The sequence below is a fragment of the Heterodontus francisci genome, chromosome 4 (genome assembly GCF_036365525.1).
Source record: "Heterodontus francisci isolate sHetFra1 chromosome 4, sHetFra1.hap1, whole genome shotgun sequence".
Classification (NCBI taxonomy): domain Eukaryota; kingdom Metazoa; phylum Chordata; class Chondrichthyes; order Heterodontiformes; family Heterodontidae; genus Heterodontus; species Heterodontus francisci.
Window position 1 is genome coordinate 12,202,782 of NC_090374.1, and position 17,591 is coordinate 12,220,372.

Sequence of the window (17,591 nt, forward strand, 5' to 3'; positions counted from 1 at the left end):
CACTGGGTTACAGTTCCTGAAGGTGCTGACTCTCACTGGGGGACAGTTCCTGAAGTTGTTGACTCTCACTGGGGGACAGTTCCTGAAGGTGTTGACTCTCACTGGGTTACAGTTCCTGAAGATGCGGAATATCAGTGGGATACAGTTCCTGAAGTTGCTGACTCTCACTGGGGGACAGTCCCAGCAGGTGCTGACTCTCACTGGGGGAAAGTTCCTGAAGGTGCTGACTCTGAGTGGGAGACAGGTCCTGAAGGTGCTGAGTCTCACTGGAATACAGATTCTGAAAGTGCTGACTCTCACTGGGGGTCAATTCCAGAAGATGCTGACTCTCACGGGGGACAGTTCCTGAAGATGCTTACTTTCACTGGGGGACAGTTCCTGAAGGTGCTGACTCTCACTGCGGTCGGCCCCTGTAGGTGCTGACTCTCACTGGGGGTCAATTCGAGAAGGTGCTGATTCTCACTGGGATATAATTCCTGAAGATGCGAACTCTCACTGGGGAACAGTTCCTGAAGGTGCTGACTCTCACTGGGGGACAGTTCCTGAAGGTGTTGACTCTCACTGGGTTACAGTTGCTGAAGGTGCTGACTCTCACTGGGTTACAGTTCCTGAAGGTGCTGACTCTCACTGGGGGACAGTTCCTGAAGGTGCTGACTCTCACTGGGTTACAGTTCCTGAAGGTGCTGACTCTCACTGGGTTACAGTTCCTGAAGATGCTGACTCTCACTGGGGGACAGTTCCTGAAGGTGCGGCCTCTCACTGGGGGACAGTTCCTGAAGGTGCTGCCTCTCACTGGGGGGCAGTTCCTGAAGGTGCTGACTCTCACTGGGGGACAGTTCCTGAAGCTGCTGACTCTCACTGGGGGACAGTTCCTGAAGGAGCTGACTCTTTCCGGGGTACAGGTCCTGAAGGTCCTTACGCTCACTGGGGAACAGTTACTAAAGGTGCTGATTCTCACAGGGGGACAGTTCCTGAAGGTGCTGACTCTCACTGGGGGATAGTACCTTAATTTGCTGACTCTCACTGGGGTACAGTTCCTGAAGGTGCTGACTCTCACTGGGGGACAGTTCCTGAAGGTGCTGACTCTCACTGTGGGACGGACCCTGTATGTGCTGTCTCTCACTGGGGTCAATTCGAGAAGGTGCTGATTCTCACTGGGATACAATCCCTGAAGGTGCTGACTCTCACTGGGGCACAGTCCCTGTAGTTGCTGACTCTCACTGGGGGACAGTTCCTGAAGATGCTGACTCTCACTGGGGCACAGTTCCTGAAGATGCGGAATATCAGTGGGATACAGTTCCTGAAGTTGCTGACTCTCACTGGGATAGAGTTCCTGAAGATGCTGACTCACTGACGGATAGTCCCTGCAGGTGATGACTCTCATTGGGGGACAGTCCCTGTAGGTCCTGACTGTCACTGCGGGACAGTCCCAGTTGGTGCTGACTCTCACTGGGGGAAAGTTCCTGAAGATGCTGACTCTCACTGGGGGACTATTCCTGAAGCTGCTGACTCTCACTGGGATACAGTTCCTGAAGTTGTTGACTCTCACTGGGGGACAGTTTCGGCAGGTGTTGACGCTCACTGGGTTACAGTTCCTGAAGATGCGGAATATCAGTGGGATACAGTTCCTGAAGTTGCTGATTCTCACTGGGGGACAGTCCCAGCAGGTGCTGACTCTCACTGGGGGAAAGTTCCTGAAGGTGCTGACTCTGAGTGGGAGACAGGTCCTGAAGGTGCTGAGTCTCACTGGAATACAGATTCTGAAAGTGCTGACTCTCACTGGGGGTCAATTCCAGAAGGTGCTGACTCTCACTGGGGGTCAATTCCAGAAGGTGCTGACTCTCACTGGGGGACAGTTCCTGAAGATGCTTACTCTCACTGGGGGACAGTTCCTGAAGGTGCTGACTCTCACTGGGATACAGTTCCTGACGGTGCTGACTCTCACTGCGTTCAGCCCCTGTCGGGGCTGACTCTCACTGGGGGACTGTCCCAGCAGGTGCTGACTCTCACTGGGGGAAAGTTCCTGAAGCTGTTGACTCTCACTGCGGTCGGCCCCTGTAGGTGCTGACTCTCGCTGGGGGTCAATTCGAGAAGGTGCTGATTCTCACTGGGATATAATTCCTGAAGATGCGAACTCTCACTGGGGAACAGTTCCTGAAGGAGCTGACTCTCACTGGGGGACAGTTCCTGAAGGTGCTGACTCTCACTGGGGTACAGTTCCTGAAAGTGTTGACTCTCACTGGGGGACAGTTCCTGAACGTGCTGACTCTCACTGGGGGTCAATTCCAGAAGGTGCTGACTCCCACTGGGGGACAGTTCCTGAAGGTGTTGACTCTCACTGAGTTTCAGTTCCTGAAGATGCGGAATATCAGTGGGATACAGTTCCTGAAGTTGCTGACTCTCACTGGGGGACAGTCCCAGCAGGTGCTGACTCTCACTGGGGGAAAGTTCCTGAAGGTGCTGACTCTGAGTGGGAGACAGTTCCTGAAGGTGATGAGTCTCACTGGATTACAGATTCTGAAAGTGCTGACTCTCACTGGGGGTCAATTCCAGAAGGTGCTGACTCTCACTGGTGGACAGTTCCTGAAGGTTCTGACTGTCACTGGGATACAGTTCCTGAAGTTGTTGACTCTCACTGGGGGACAGTTCCTGAACGTGTTGACTCTCACTGGGATACAGTTCCTGAAGGTGTTGACTCTCACTGGGTTACAGTTACTGAAGGTGCTGACTCTCACCGGGTTACAGTTCCTGAAGGTGCTGACTCTCACTGGGGGACAGTTCCTGAAGTTGTTGACTCTCACTGGGTTACAGTTCCTGAAGGTGCTGACTCTCACTGGGTTACAGTTCCTGAAGGTGCTGACTCTCACTGGGGGACAGTTCCTGAAGTTGTTGACTCTCACTGGGGGACAGTTCCTGAAGGTGTTGACTCTCACTGGGTTACAGTTCCTGAAGATGCGGAATATCAATGGGATACAGTTCCTGAAGTTGCTGACTCTCACTGGGGGACAGTCCCAGCAGGTGCTGACTCTCACTGGGGGAAAGTTCCTGTAGGTGCTGACTCTCACTGGGATATAATTCCTGAAGATGCGAACTCTCACTGGGGAACAGTTCCTGAAGAAGCTGACTCTCACTGGGGGACAGTTCCTGAAGGTGCTGCCTCTCACTGGGGGACAGTTCCTGAAGGTGCTGACTCTCACTGGGTTACAGTTCCAGAAGGTGCTGACTCTCACTGGGTTACAGTTCCTGAAGATGCTGACTCTCACTGGGGGACAGTTCCTGAAGGTGCTGCCTGTCACTGGGGGACAGTTCCTGAAGGTGCTGCCTCTCACTGGGGGACAGTTCCTGAAAGTGTTGACTCTCACTGGGGGACAGTTCCTGAACGTGCTGACTCTCACTGGGGGTCAATTCCAGAAGGTGCTGACTCCCACTGGGGGACAGTTCCTGAAGGTGCTGACTCTCAGTGGGGGACAGTTCCTGAAGGTGTTGACTCTCACTGGGTTTCAGTTCCTGAAGATGCGGAATATCAGTGGGATACAGTTCCTGAAGTTGCTGACTCTCACTGGGGGACAGTCCCAGCAGGTGCTGACTCTCACTGGGGGAAAGTTCCTGAAGGTGCTGACTCTGAGTGGGAGACAGGTCCTGAAGGTGCTGAGTCTCACTGGAATACAGATTCTGAAAGTGCTGACTCTCACTGGGGGTCAATTCCAGAAGATGCTGACTCTCACGGGGGACAGTTCCTGAAGATGCTTACTTTCACTGGGGGACAGTTCCTGAAGGTGCTGACTCTCACTGCGGTCGGCCCCTGTAGGTGCTGACTCTCACTGGGGGTCAATTCGAGAAGGTGCTGATTCTCACTGGGATATAATTCCTGAAGATGCGAACTCTCACTGGGGAACAGTTCCTGAAGGTGCTGACTCTCACTGGGGGACAGTTCCTGAAGGTGTTGACTCTCACTGGGTTACAGTTGCTGAAGGTGCTGACTCTCACTGGGTTACAGTTCCTGAAGGTGCTGACTCTCACTGGGGGACAGTTCCTGAAGGTGCTGACTCTCACTGGGTTACAGTTCCTGAAGGTGCTGACTCTCACTGGGTTACAGTTCCTGAAGATGCTGACTCTCACTGGGGGACAGTTCCTGAAGGTGCGGCCTCTCACTGGGGGACAGTTCCTGAAGGTGCTGCCTCTCACTGGGGGGCAGTTCCTGAAGGTGCTGACTCTCACTGGGGGACAGTTCCTGAAGCTGCTGACTCTCACTGGGGGACAGTTCCTGAAGGAGCTGACTCTTTCCGGGGTACAGGTCCTGAAGGTCCTTACGCTCACTGGGGAACAGTTACTAAAGGTGCTGATTCTCACAGGGGGACAGTTCCTGAAGGTGCTGACTCTCACTGGGGGATAGTACCTTAATTTGCTGACTCTCACTGGGGTACAGTTCCTGAAGGTGCTGACTCTCACTGGGGGACAGTTCCTGAAGGTGCTGACTCTCACTGTGGGACGGACCCTGTATGTGCTGTCTCTCACTGGGGTCAATTCGAGAAGGTGCTGATTCTCACTGGGATACAGTTCCTGAAGGTGCTGACTGTCACTGGGGTAAAGTTCCTGGAGGTGCTGACACTCACTGGGGTACAGTTCCTGAAGGTGCTGACTTTCACTGGGGTGAAGTTCCTGAAGGTGTCGACTCTCACTGGGTTACAGTTCCTGAAGGTGTTGCCTGTCACTGGGGGACAGTTCCTGAAGGTGCTGACTCTCACTGGGATACAGTTCCTGAAGGTGCTGACTGTCACTGGCGTAAAGTTCCTGGAGGTGCTGACTCTCACGGGGAAACAGTTCCTGAAGGTGTCGACTCTCACTGGGATACAGTTCCTGAAGGTGTTGATTTTCACTGGGGTAAAGTTCCTGGAGGTGCTGACTATCACTGTGGGACAGTTCCTGAAGCTGCTGACTCTCACTGGGGTTCAATTCCTGAAGGCGCTGACTCTCACTGGGATACAGGACCTGATGTTGCTGACACTCACTGGGGGTAAAGTCCAGAAGGTGCTGATTCTCACTGGGGGTCAATTCCAGAAGGTGCTGACTCTCACTGGGGTACAGTTCCTGAAGGTACTGACTCTCACTGGGGGACAGTTCCTGAAGGTGCTGACTCTCACTGGGATACAGTTCCTGAAGGTGTTGACTCTCACTGGCGTACTGTTCCTGGAGGTGCTGACTCTCACAGGGATACAGTTCCTGAAGGTGCTGACTGTCATTGAGATACAGTTCCTGAAGGTGCTGACTCTCACCGGGATACAGTTCCTGAATGTGTTGACTCTCACTGGCGTAATGTTCCAGAAGGTGCTGACTCTCACTGAGGGACAGTATCTGAAGGTGCTGACTCTCACTAGGGGACAGTTCCTGAAAATGCTGACTCTCACTGGGATGCAGATCCTGAAGGTGCTGACTCTCACGGGGATACAGTTCCTGACGGTGCTGACTCTCACTGGTGGACAGTTCCAGAAGGTGCTGACTCTCACTGGGGGACAGTTCCTGAATGTGCTGACTCTCACTGGGATACAGATCCTGAAGGTGCTGACTCTCACTGGGGGAAAGTTCCTGAAGGTGCTGACTCTCACAGGGGGAAAGTTCCTGAAGGTGCTGACTCTCGCTGGGGACAGTTCCTGAAGGTGCTAACTCTCACTGGGGGAAAGTTCCTGAAGGTGCTGACTCTCGCTGGGGACAGTTCCTGAAGGTGCTGACTCTCGCTGGGGACTATTCCTGAAGATGCTGACTCTCACTGGGATACAGATCCTGAAGGTGCTGACTCTCACTGGGGGACAGTTCGTGAAGGTGCTGACTCTCACTGGGTTACAGTTCCTGAAGGTGCTGACTCTCACTGGGATACAGATCCTGAAGGTGCTGACTCTCACTGGGGGACAGTTCGTGAAGGTGCTGACTCTCACTGGGATACAGTTCCCGAAGGTGCTGACTCTCACTGGGGGTCAATTCCAGAAGGTGCTGACTCTCACTGGGGGACAGTTCCTGAAGTTGCTTACTCTCACTGGGGGACAGTTCCTGAAGGTTCTGAGTGTCACTGGGATACAGTTCCTGAAGGTGTTGACTCTCACTGGGGGACAGTTCCTGAAGTTGTTGACTCTCACTGGGGGACAGTTCCTGAAGTTGCTTACTCTCACTGGGGGACAGTTCCTGAAGGTTCTGAGTGTCACTGGGATACAGTTCCTGAAGGTGTTGACTCTCACTGGGGGACAGTTCCTGAAGTTGTTGACTCTCACTGGGGGACAGTTCCAGAAGGTGTTGACTCTCACTGGGTTACAGTTCCTGAAGATGCGGAATATCAGTGGGATACAGTTCCTGAAGTTGCTGACTCTCACTGGGGCACAGTTCCTGAAGTTGCTGACTCTCACTGGGGGAAAGTTCCTGAAGGTGCTGACTCTGAGTGGGAGACAGGTCCTGAAGGTGCTGAGTCTCACTGGAATACAGATTCTGAAAGTGCTGACTCTCACTGGGGGTCAATTCCAGAAAGTGCTGACTCTCACTGGGGGTCAATTCCAGAAGGTGCTGACTCTCACGGGGGGTCAATTCGAGAAGGTGCTGATTCTCACTGGGATATAATTCCTGAAGATGCGAACTCTCACTGGGTTACAGTTCCTGAAGGTGCTGACTCTCACTGGGTTACAGTTCCTGAAGGTGCTGACTCTCACTGGGTTACAGTTGCTGAAGGTGCTGACTCTCACTGGGTTACAGTTCCTGAAGGTGCTGACTCTCACTGGGTTACAGTTCCTGAAGATGCTGACTCTCACTGGGGGACAGTTCCTGAAGGTGCTGCCTCTCACTGGGGGACAGTTCCTGAAGGTGCTGCCTCTCACTGGAGGGCAGTTCCTGAAGGTGCTGACTCTCACTGGGGAGACAGTTCCTGAAGGTGCCGATTCTCACTGGGGGACAGTTCCTGAAGGAGCTGACTCTTTCCGGGGTACAGGTCCTGAAGGTCCTTACGCTCACTGGGGAACAGTTACTGAAGGTGCTGATTCTCACTGGGGGACAATTACTGAAGGTGCAGACTGTCACTGGGGGACAGTTCCTGAAGGTGCTGACTCTCACTGTGGGACGGACCCTGTATGTGCTGTCTCTCACTGGGGGTCAATTCGAGAAGGTGCTGATTCTCACTGGGATACAATTCCTGAAGGTGCTGACTCTCAATGGGGCACAGTCCCTGTAGTTGCTGACTCTCACTGGGGGACAGTTCCTGAAGATGCTGACTCTCACTGGTGCACAGTTCCTGAAGATGCGGAATATCAGTGGGATACAGTTCCTGAAGTTGCTGACTCTCACTGGGATAGAGTTCCTGAAGATGCTGACTCACTGACGGACAGACCCTGTAGGTGATGACTCTCACTGGGGGACAGTCCCTGTCGGTGCTGACTGTCACTGCGGGACAGTCCCAGTTGGTGCTGACTCTCACTGGGGGAAAGTTCCTGAAGGTGCTGACTCTCACTGGAATACAGTTCCTGAAGGTGCTGACTCTCAGTGGGATACAGTTCCTGAAGGTGCTGACTCTCACTGGGGGACTATTCCTGAAGCTGCTGACTCTCACTGGAATACAGTTCCTGAAGTTGCTGACTCTCAGTGGGATACAGTTCCTGAAAATGCTGACTCTCACTGGGATGCAGATCCTGAAGGTGCTGACTCTCACGGGGATACAGTTCCTGACGGTGCTGACTCTCACTGGTGGACAGTTCCTGAATGTGCTGACTCTCACTGGGATACAGATCCTGAAGGTGCTGACTCTCACTGGGGGAAAGTTCCTGAAGGTGCTGACTCTCACAGGGGGAAAGTTCCTGAAGGTGCTGACTCTCGCTGGGGACAGTTCCTGAAGGTGCTAACTCTCACTGGGGGAAAGTTCCTGAAGGTGCTGACTCTCGCTGGGGACAGTTCCTGAAGGTGCTGACTCTCGCTGGGGACTATTCCTGAAGATGCTGACTCTCACTGGGATACAGATCCTGAAGGTGCTGACTCTCACTGGGGGACAGTTCGTGAAGGTGCTGACTCTCACTGGGTTACAGTTCCTGAAGGTGCTGACTCTCACTGGGATACAGTTCCCGAAGGTGCTGACTCTCACTGGGGGTCAATTCCAGAAGGTGCTGACTCTCACTGGGGGACAGTTCCTGAAGTTGTTGACTCTCACTGGGGGACAGTTCCAGAAGGTGTTGACTCTCACTGGGTTACAGTTCCTGAAGGTGCTGACTCTCACTGGGTTACAGTTCCTGAAGGTGCTGACTCTCACTGGGGGACAGTTCCTGAAGTTGTTGACTCTCACTGGGGGACAGTTCCAGAAGGTGTTGACTCTCACTGGGTTACAGTTCCTGAAGATGCGGAATATCAGTGGGATACAGTTCCTGAAGTTGCTGACTCTCACTGGGGGAAAGTTCCTGAAGGTGCTGACTCTGAGTGGGAGACAGGTCCTGAAGGTGCTGAGTCTCACTGGAATACAGATTCTGAAAGTGCTGACTCTCACTGGGGGTCAATTCCAGAAGGTGCTGACTCTCACGGGGGACAGTTCCTGAAGATGCTTACTTTCACTGGGGGACAGTTCCTGAAGGTGCTGACTCTCACTGGGGGTCAATTCGAGAAGGTGCTGATTCTCACTGGGATATAATTCCTGAAGATGCGAACTCTCACTGGGTTACAGTTCCTGAAGGTGCTGACTCTCACTGGGTTACAGTTCCTGAAGGTGCTGACTCTCACTGGGTTACAGTTGCTGAAGGTGCTGACTCTCACTGGGTTACAGTTCCTGAAGGTGCTGACTCTCACTGGGTTACAGTTCCTGAAGATGCTGACTCTCACTGGGGGACAGTTCCTGAAGGTGCTGCCTCTCACTGGGGGACAGTTCCTGAAGGTGCTGCCTCTCACTGGAGGGCAGTTCCTGAAGGTGCTGACTCTCACTGGGGAGACAGTTCCTGAAGGTGCCGATTCTCACTGGGGGACAGTTCCTGAAGGAGCTGACTCTTTCCGGGGTACAGGTCCTGAAGGTCCTTACGCTCACTGGGGAACAGTTACTGAAGGTGCTGATTCTCACTGGGGGACAATTACTGAAGGTGCAGACTGTCACTGGGGGACAGTTCCTGAAGGTGCTGACTCTCACTGTGGGACGGACCCTGTATGTGCTGTCTCTCACTGGGGGTCAATTCGAGAAGGTGCTGATTCTCACTGGGATACAATTCCTGAAGGTGCTGACTCTCAATGGGGCACAGTCCCTGTAGTTGCTGACTCTCACTGGGGGACAGTTCCTGAAGATGCTGACTCTCACTGGTGCACAGTTCCTGAAGATGCGGAATATCAGTGGGATACAGTTCCTGAAGTTGCTGACTCTCACTGGGATAGAGTTCCTGAAGATGCTGACTCACTGACGGACAGACCCTGTAGGTGATGACTCTCACTGGGGGACAGTCCCTGTCGGTGCTGACTGTCACTGCGGGACAGTCCCAGTTGGTGCTGACTCTCACTGGGGGAAAGTTCCTGAAGGTGCTGACTCTCACTGGAATACAGTTCCTGAAGTTGCTGACTCTCAGTGGGATACAGTTCCTGAAGGTGCTGACTCTCACTGGGGGACTATTCCTGAAGCTGCTGACTCTCACTGGGATACAGTTCCTGAAGTTGTTGACTCTCACTGGGGGACAGTTTCTGAAGGTGTTGACTCTCACTGGGTTACAGTTCCTGAAGATGCGGAATATCAGTGGGATACAGTTCCTGAAGTTGCTGACTCTCACTGGGGGACAGTCCCAGCAGGTGCTGACTCTCACTGGGGGAAAGTTCCTGAAGCTGTTGACTCTGACTGCGGTCGGCCCCTGTAGGTGCTGACTCTCACTGGGGGTCAATTCGAGAAGGTGCTGATTCTCACTGGGATATAATTCCTGAAGATGCGAAATCTCACTGGGGAACAGTTCCTGAAGGAGCTGACTCTCACTGGGGGACAGTTCCTGAAGGTGCTGCCTCTCACTGGGGGACAGTTCCTGAAAGTGTTGACTCTCACTGGGGGACAGTTCCTGAACGTGCTGACTCTCACTGGGGGTCAATTCCAGAAGGTGCTGACTCCCACTGGGGGACAGTTCCTGAAGGTGCTGACTCTCAGTGGGGGACTATTCCTGAAGCTGCTGACTCTCACTGGGTTACAGTTCCTGAAGTTGTTGCCTCTCACTGGGGGACAGTTCCTGAAGGTGTTGACTCTCACTGGGTTACAGTTCCTGAAGATGCGGAATATCAGTGGGATACAGTTCCTGAAGTTGCTGACTCTCACTGGGGGACAGTCCCAGCAGGTGCTGACTCTCACTGGGGGAAAGTTCCTGAAGGTGCTGACTCTGAGTGGGAGACAGGTCCTGAAGGTGCTGAGTCTCACTGGATTACAGATTCTGAAAGTGCTGACTCTCACTGGGGGTCAATTTCAGAAGGTGCTGACTCTCACTGGGGGTCAATTCCAGAAGGTGCTGACTCTCACTGGGGGACAGTTCCTGAAGTTGCTTACTCTCACAGGGACAGTTCCTGAAGGTTCTGACTGTCACTGGGATACAGTTCCTGAAGTTGTTGACTCTCACTGGGGGACAGTTTCTGAAGGTGTTGACTCTCACTGGGATACAGTTCCTGAAGGTGTTGACTCTCACTGGGTTACAGTTCCTGAAGGTGCTGACTCTCACCGGGTTACAGTTCCTGAAGGTGCTGACTCTCACTGGGGGACAGTTCCTGAAGTTGTTGACTCTCACTGGGTTACAGTTCCTGAAGGTGCTGACTCTCACTGGGTTACAGTTCCTGAAGGTGCTGACTCTCACTGGGGGACAGTTCCTGAAGTTGTTGACTCTCACTGGGGGACAGTTCCTGAAGGTGTTGACTCTCACTGGGTTACAGTTCCTGAAGATGCGGAATATCAGTGGGATACAGTTCCTGAAGTTGCTGACTCTCACTGGGGGACAGTCCCAGCAGGTGCTGACTCTCACTGGGGGAAAGTTCCTGAAGGTGCTGACTCTGAGTGGGAGACAGGTCCTGAAGGTGCTGAGTCTCACTGGAATACAGATTCTGAAAGTGCTGACTCTCACTGGGGGTCAATTCCAGAAGATGCTGACTCTCACGGGGGACAGTTCCTGAAGATGCTTACTTTCACTGGGGGACAGTTCCTGAAGGTGCTGACTCTCACTGCGGTCGGCCCCTGTAGGTGCTGACTCTCACTGGGGGTCAATTCGAGAAGGTGCTGATTCTCACTGGGATATAATTCCTGAAGATGCGAACTCTCACTGGGGAACAGTTCCTGAAGGTGCTGACTCTCACTGGGGGACAGTTCCTGAAGGTGTTGACTCTCACTGGGTTACAGTTGCTGAAGGTGCTGACTCTCACTGGGTTACAGTTCCTGAAGGTGCTGACTCTCACTGGGGGACAGTTCCTGAAGGTGCTGACTCTCACTGGGTTACAGTTCCTGAAGGTGCTGACTCTCACTGGGTTACAGTTCCTGAAGATGCTGACTCTCACTGGGGGACAGTTCCTGAAGGTGCGGCCTCTCACTGGGGGACAGTTCCTGAAGGTGCTGCCTCTCACTGGGGGGCAGTTCCTGAAGGTGCTGACTCTCACTGGGGGACAGTTCCTGAAGCTGCTGACTCTCACTGGGGGACAGTTCCTGAAGGAGCTGACTCTTTCCGGGGTACAGGTCCTGAAGGTCCTTACGCTCACTGGGGAACAGTTACTAAAGGTGCTGATTCTCACAGGGGGACAGTTCCTGAAGGTGCTGACTCTCACTGGGGGATAGTACCTTAATTTGCTGACTCTCACTGGGGTACAGTTCCTGAAGGTGCTGACTCTCACTGGGGGACAGTTCCTGAAGGTGCTGACTCTCACTGTGGGACGGACCCTGTATGTGCTGTCTCTCACTGGGGTCAATTCGAGAAGGTGCTGATTCTCACTGGGATACAATCCCTGAAGGTGCTGACTCTCACTGGGGCACAGTCCCTGTAGTTGCTGACTCTCACTGGGGGACAGTTCCTGAAGATGCTGACTCTCACTGGGGCACAGTTCCTGAAGATGCGGAATATCAGTGGGATACAGTTCCTGAAGTTGCTGACTCTCACTGGGATAGAGTTCCTGAAGATGCTGACTCACTGACGGATAGTCCCTGCAGGTGATGACTCTCATTGGGGGACAGTCCCTGTAGGTCCTGACTGTCACTGCGGGACAGTCCCAGTTGGTGCTGACTCTCACTGGGGGAAAGTTCCTGAAGATGCTGACTCTCACTGGGGGACTATTCCTGAAGCTGCTGACTCTCACTGGGATACAGTTCCTGAAGTTGTTGACTCTCACTGGGGGACAGTTTCGGCAGGTGTTGACGCTCACTGGGTTACAGTTCCTGAAGATGCGGAATATCAGTGGGATACAGTTCCTGAAGTTGCTGATTCTCACTGGGGGACAGTCCCAGCAGGTGCTGACTCTCACTGGGGGAAAGTTCCTGAAGGTGCTGACTCTGAGTGGGAGACAGGTCCTGAAGGTGCTGAGTCTCACTGGAATACAGATTCTGAAAGTGCTGACTCTCACTGGGGGTCAATTCCAGAAGGTGCTGACTCTCACTGGGGGTCAATTCCAGAAGGTGCTGACTCTCACTGGGGGACAGTTCCTGAAGATGCTTACTCTCACTGGGGGACAGTTCCTGAAGGTGCTGACTCTCACTGGGATACAGTTCCTGACGGTGCTGACTCTCACTGCGTTCAGCCCCTGTCGGGGCTGACTCTCACTGGGGGACTGTCCCAGCAGGTGCTGACTCTCACTGGGGGAAAGTTCCTGAAGCTGTTGACTCTCACTGCGGTCGGCCCCTGTAGGTGCTGACTCTCGCTGGGGGTCAATTCGAGAAGGTGCTGATTCTCACTGGGATATAATTCCTGAAGATGCGAACTCTCACTGGGGAACAGTTCCTGAAGGAGCTGACTCTCACTGGGGGACAGTTCCTGAAGGTGCTGACTCTCACTGGGGGACAGTTCCTGAACGTGCTGACTCTCACTGGGGGTCAATTCCAGAAGGTGCTGACTCCCACTGGGGGACAGTTCCTGAAGGTGCTGACTCTCAGTGGGGGACAGTTCCTGAAGGTGTTGACTCTCACTGAGTTTCAGTTCCTGAAGATGCGGAATATCAGTGGGATACAGTTCCTGAAGTTGCTGACTCTCACTGGGGGACAGTCCCAGCAGGTGCTGACTCTCACTGGGGGAAAGTTCCTGAAGGTGCTGACTCTGAGTGGGAGACAGTTCCTGAAGGTGATGAGTCTCACTGGATTACAGATTCTGAAAGTGCTGACTCTCACTGGGGGTCAATTCCAGAAGGTGCTGACTCTCACTGGGGGTCAATTCCAGAAGGTGCTGACTCTCACTGGGGGACAGTTCCTGAAGGTTCTGACTGTCACTGGGATACAGTTCCTGAAGATGCGGAATATCAGTGGGATACAGTTCCTGAAGTTGCTGACTCTCACTGGGGGACAGTCCCAGCAGGTGCTGACTCTCACTGGGGGAAAGTTCCTGAAGGTGCTGACTCTGAGTGGGAGACAGTTCCTGAAGGTGATGAGTCTCACTGGATTACAGATTCTGAAAGTGCTGACTCTCACTGGGGGTCAATTCCAGAAGGTGCTGACTCTCACTGGGGGTCAATTCCAGAAGGTGCTGACTCTCACTGGGGGACAGTTCCTGAAGGTTCTGACTGTCACTGGGATACAGTTCCTGAAGTTGTTGACTCTCACTGGGGGACAGTTCCTGAACGTGTTGACTCTCACTGGGATACAGTTCCTGAAGGTGTTGACTCTCACTGGGTTACAGTTACTGAAGGTGCTGACTCTCACCGGGTTACAGTTCCTGAAGGTGCTGACTCTCACTGGGGGACAGTTCCTGAAGTTGTTGACTCTCACTGGGTTACAGTTCCTGAAGGTGCTGACTCTCACTGGGTTACAGTTCCTGAAGGTGCTGACTCTCACTGGGGGACAGTTCCTGAAGTTGTTGACTCTCACTGGGGGACAGTTCCTGAAGGTGTTGACTCTCACTGGGTTACAGTTCCTGAAGATGCGGAATATCAATGGGATACAGTTCCTGAAGTTGCTGACTCTCACTGGGGGACAGTCCCAGCAGGTGCTGACTCTCACTGGGGGAAAGTTCCTGTAGGTGCTGACTCTCACTGGGATATAATTCCTGAAGATGCGAACTCTCACTGGGGAACAGTTCCTGAAGAAGCTGACTCTCACTGGGGGACAGTTCCTGAAGGTGCTGCCTCTCACTGGGGGACAGTTCCTGAAGGTGCTGACTCTCACTGGGTTACAGTTCCAGAAGGTGCTGACTCTCACTGGGTTACAGTTCCTGAAGATGCTGACTCTCACTGGGGGACAGTTCCTGAAGGTGCTGCCTGTCACTGGGGGACAGTTCCTGAAGGTGCTGCCTCTCACTGGGGGACAGTTCCTGAACGTGCTGACTCTCACTGGGGGTCAATTCCAGAAGGTGCTGACTCCCACTGGGGGACAGTTCCTGAAGGTGCTGACTCTCAGTGGGGGACAGTTCCTGAAGGTGTTGACTCTCACTGGGTTTCAGTTCCTGAAGATGCGGAATATCAGTGGGATACAGTTCCTGAAGTTGCTGACTCTCACTGGGGGACAGTCCCAGCAGGTGCTGACTCTCACTGGGGGAAAGTTCCTGAAGGTGCTGACTCTGAGTGGGAGACAGGTCCTGTAGGTGCTGAGTCTCACTGGAATACAGATTCTGAAAGTGCTGACTCTCACTGGGGGTCAATTCCAGAAGGTGCTGACTCTCACTGGGGGTCAATTCCAGAAGGTGCTGACTCTCACTGGGGGACAGTTTCTGAAGATGCTGACTCTCACTGCGGTCGTCCCCAGTAGGTGCTGACTCTCACTGGGGGTAAATTCGAGAAGGTGCTGATTCTCACTGGGATATAATTCCTGAAGATGCGAACTCTCACTGGGGAACAGTTCTTGAAGGAGCTGACTCTCACTGGGGGACAGTTCCTGAAGGTGCTGACTCTCACTGCGGTCGGCCGCTGTAGTTGCTGACTCTCACTGGGGGTAAATTCGAGAAGGTGCTGATTCTCACTGGGATATAATTCCTGAAGATGCGAACTCTCACTGGGGAACAGTTCCTGAAGGAGCTGACTCTCACTGGGGGAAAGTTCCTGAAGGTGCTGCCTCTGACTGGGAGACAGTTCCTGAAGGTGTTGACTCTCACTGGGTTACCGTTCCTGAAGGTGCTGACTCTCACTGGGTTACAGTTCCTGAAGATGCTGACTCTCACTGGGGGACAGTTCCTGAAGGTGCTGACTGTCACTGCGTTCAGCCCCTGTAGTTGCTGACTCTCACTGGGGGTCAATTCGAGAAGGTGCTGATTCTCACTGGGATACAATTCCTGAAGGTGCTGACTCTCACGGGGGCACAGTCCCTGTAGTTGCTGACTCTCACTGGGGCACAGTTCCTGAAGATGCGGAATATCAGTGGGATACAGTTCCTGAAGTTGCTGACTCTCACTGGGATAGAGTTCCTGAAGATGCTGACTCACTGACGGACAGTCCCTGTAGGTGATGACTCTCATTGGGGGACAGTCCCTGTAGGTGCTGACTGTCACTGCGGGACAGTCCCAGTTGGTGCTGACTCTCACTGGGGGAAAGTTCCTGAAGGTGCTGACTCTCACTGGAATACAGTTCTTGAAGTTGCTGACTCTCAGTGGGATACAGTTCCTGAAGGTGCTGACTCTCACTGGAATACAGTTCTTGAAGTTGCTGACTCTCACTGGGAGACTATTCCTGAAGCTGCTGACTCTCACTGGGATACAGTTCCTGAAGTTGTTGACTCTCACTGGGGGACAGTTTCTGAAGGTGTTGACTCTCACTGGGTTACAGTTCCTGAAGATGCGGAATATCAGTGGGATACAGTTCCTGATGTTGCTGACTCTCACTGGGGGAGAGTCCCAGCAGGTGCTGACTTTCACTGGGGGAAAGTTCCTGAAGGTGCTGACTCTGAGTGGGAGAGAGGTCCTGAAGGTGCTGACTCTCACTGGAATACAGATTCTGAAAGTGCTGACTCTCACTGGGGGTCAATTCCAGAAGGTGCTGACTCTCACTGGGGGTCAATTCCAGAAGGTGCTGACTCTCACTGGGGGACAGTTCCTGAAGGAGCTGACTCTCACTGCGTTCAGCCCCTGTAGTTGCTGACTCTCACTGGGGGTCAATTCGAGAAGGTGCTGATTCTCACTGGGATATAATTCCTGAAGATGCGAACTCTCACTGGGGAACAGTTCCTGAAGGAGCTGACTCTCACTGGGGGACAGTTCCTGAAGGTGCTGCCTCTGACTGGGATACAGTTCCTGAAGGTGTTGACTCTCACTGGGTTACCGTTCCTGAAGGTGCTGACTCTCACTGGGTTACAGTTCCTGAAGGTGCTGACTCTCACTGGGGGACAGTTCCTGAAGGTGCTGACTCTCACTGGGTTACAGTTCCTGAAGGTGCTGACTCTCATTGAGTTACAGTTCCTGAAGGTGCTTACTCTCACTGGGGGACAGTTCCTGAACGTGCTGATTCTCACTGGGGGTCAATTCCTGAAGGTGCTGACTCCCACTGGGGGACGGTTCCTGAAGGTGCTGACTCTCACTGGGGGACTATTCCTGAAGCTGCTGACTCTCACTGGGATACAGTTCTTGAAGTTGTTGACTCTCACTGGGGGACAGTTCCTGAAGGTGTTGACTCTCACTGGGTTACTGTTCCTGAAGATGCGGAATATCAGTGGGATACAGTTCCTGATGTTGCTGACTCTCACTGGAGGACAGTCCCAGCAGGTGCTGACTCTCACTGGGGGTAAGTTCCTGAAGGTGCTGACTCTGAGTGGGAGACAGGTCCTGAAGGTGCTGAGTCTCACTGGAATACAGATTCTGAAAGTGCTGACTCTCACTGGGGGTCAATTCCAGAAGGTGCTGACTCTCACTGGGGGACAGTTCCTGAAGATGCTGACTCTCACTGCGGTCGTCCCCAGTAGGTGCTGACTCTCACTGGGGGTAAATTCGAGAAGGTGCTGATTCTCACTGGGATACAATTCCTGAAGATGCGAACTCTCACTGGGGAACAGTTCTTGAAGGAGCTGACTCTCACTGGGGGACAGTTCCTGAAGGTGCTGACTCTCACTGCGGTCAGCCCCTGTAGTTGCTGACTCTCACTGGGGGTCAATTCGAGAAGGTGCTGATTCTCACTGGGATATAATTCCTGAAGATGCAAACTCTCACAGGGGAACAGTTCCTGAAGGAGCTGACTCTCACTGGGGGACAGTTCCTGAAGGTGCTGTCTCTCACTGGGTTACAGTTCCTGAAGGAGCTGACTCTCACTGGGGGACAGTTCCTGAAGGTGCTGACTCTCACTGCGGTCGGCCCCTGTAGTTGCTGACTCTCACTGGGGGTCAATTCGAGAAGGTGCTGATTCTCACTGCGATACAATTCCTGAAGGTGCTGACTCTCATTGGGGCACAGTCCCTGTAGTTGCTGACTCTCACTGGGGGGCAGTTCCTGAAGATGCTGACTCTCACTGGGGCACAGTTCCTGAAGATGCGGAATATCAGTGGG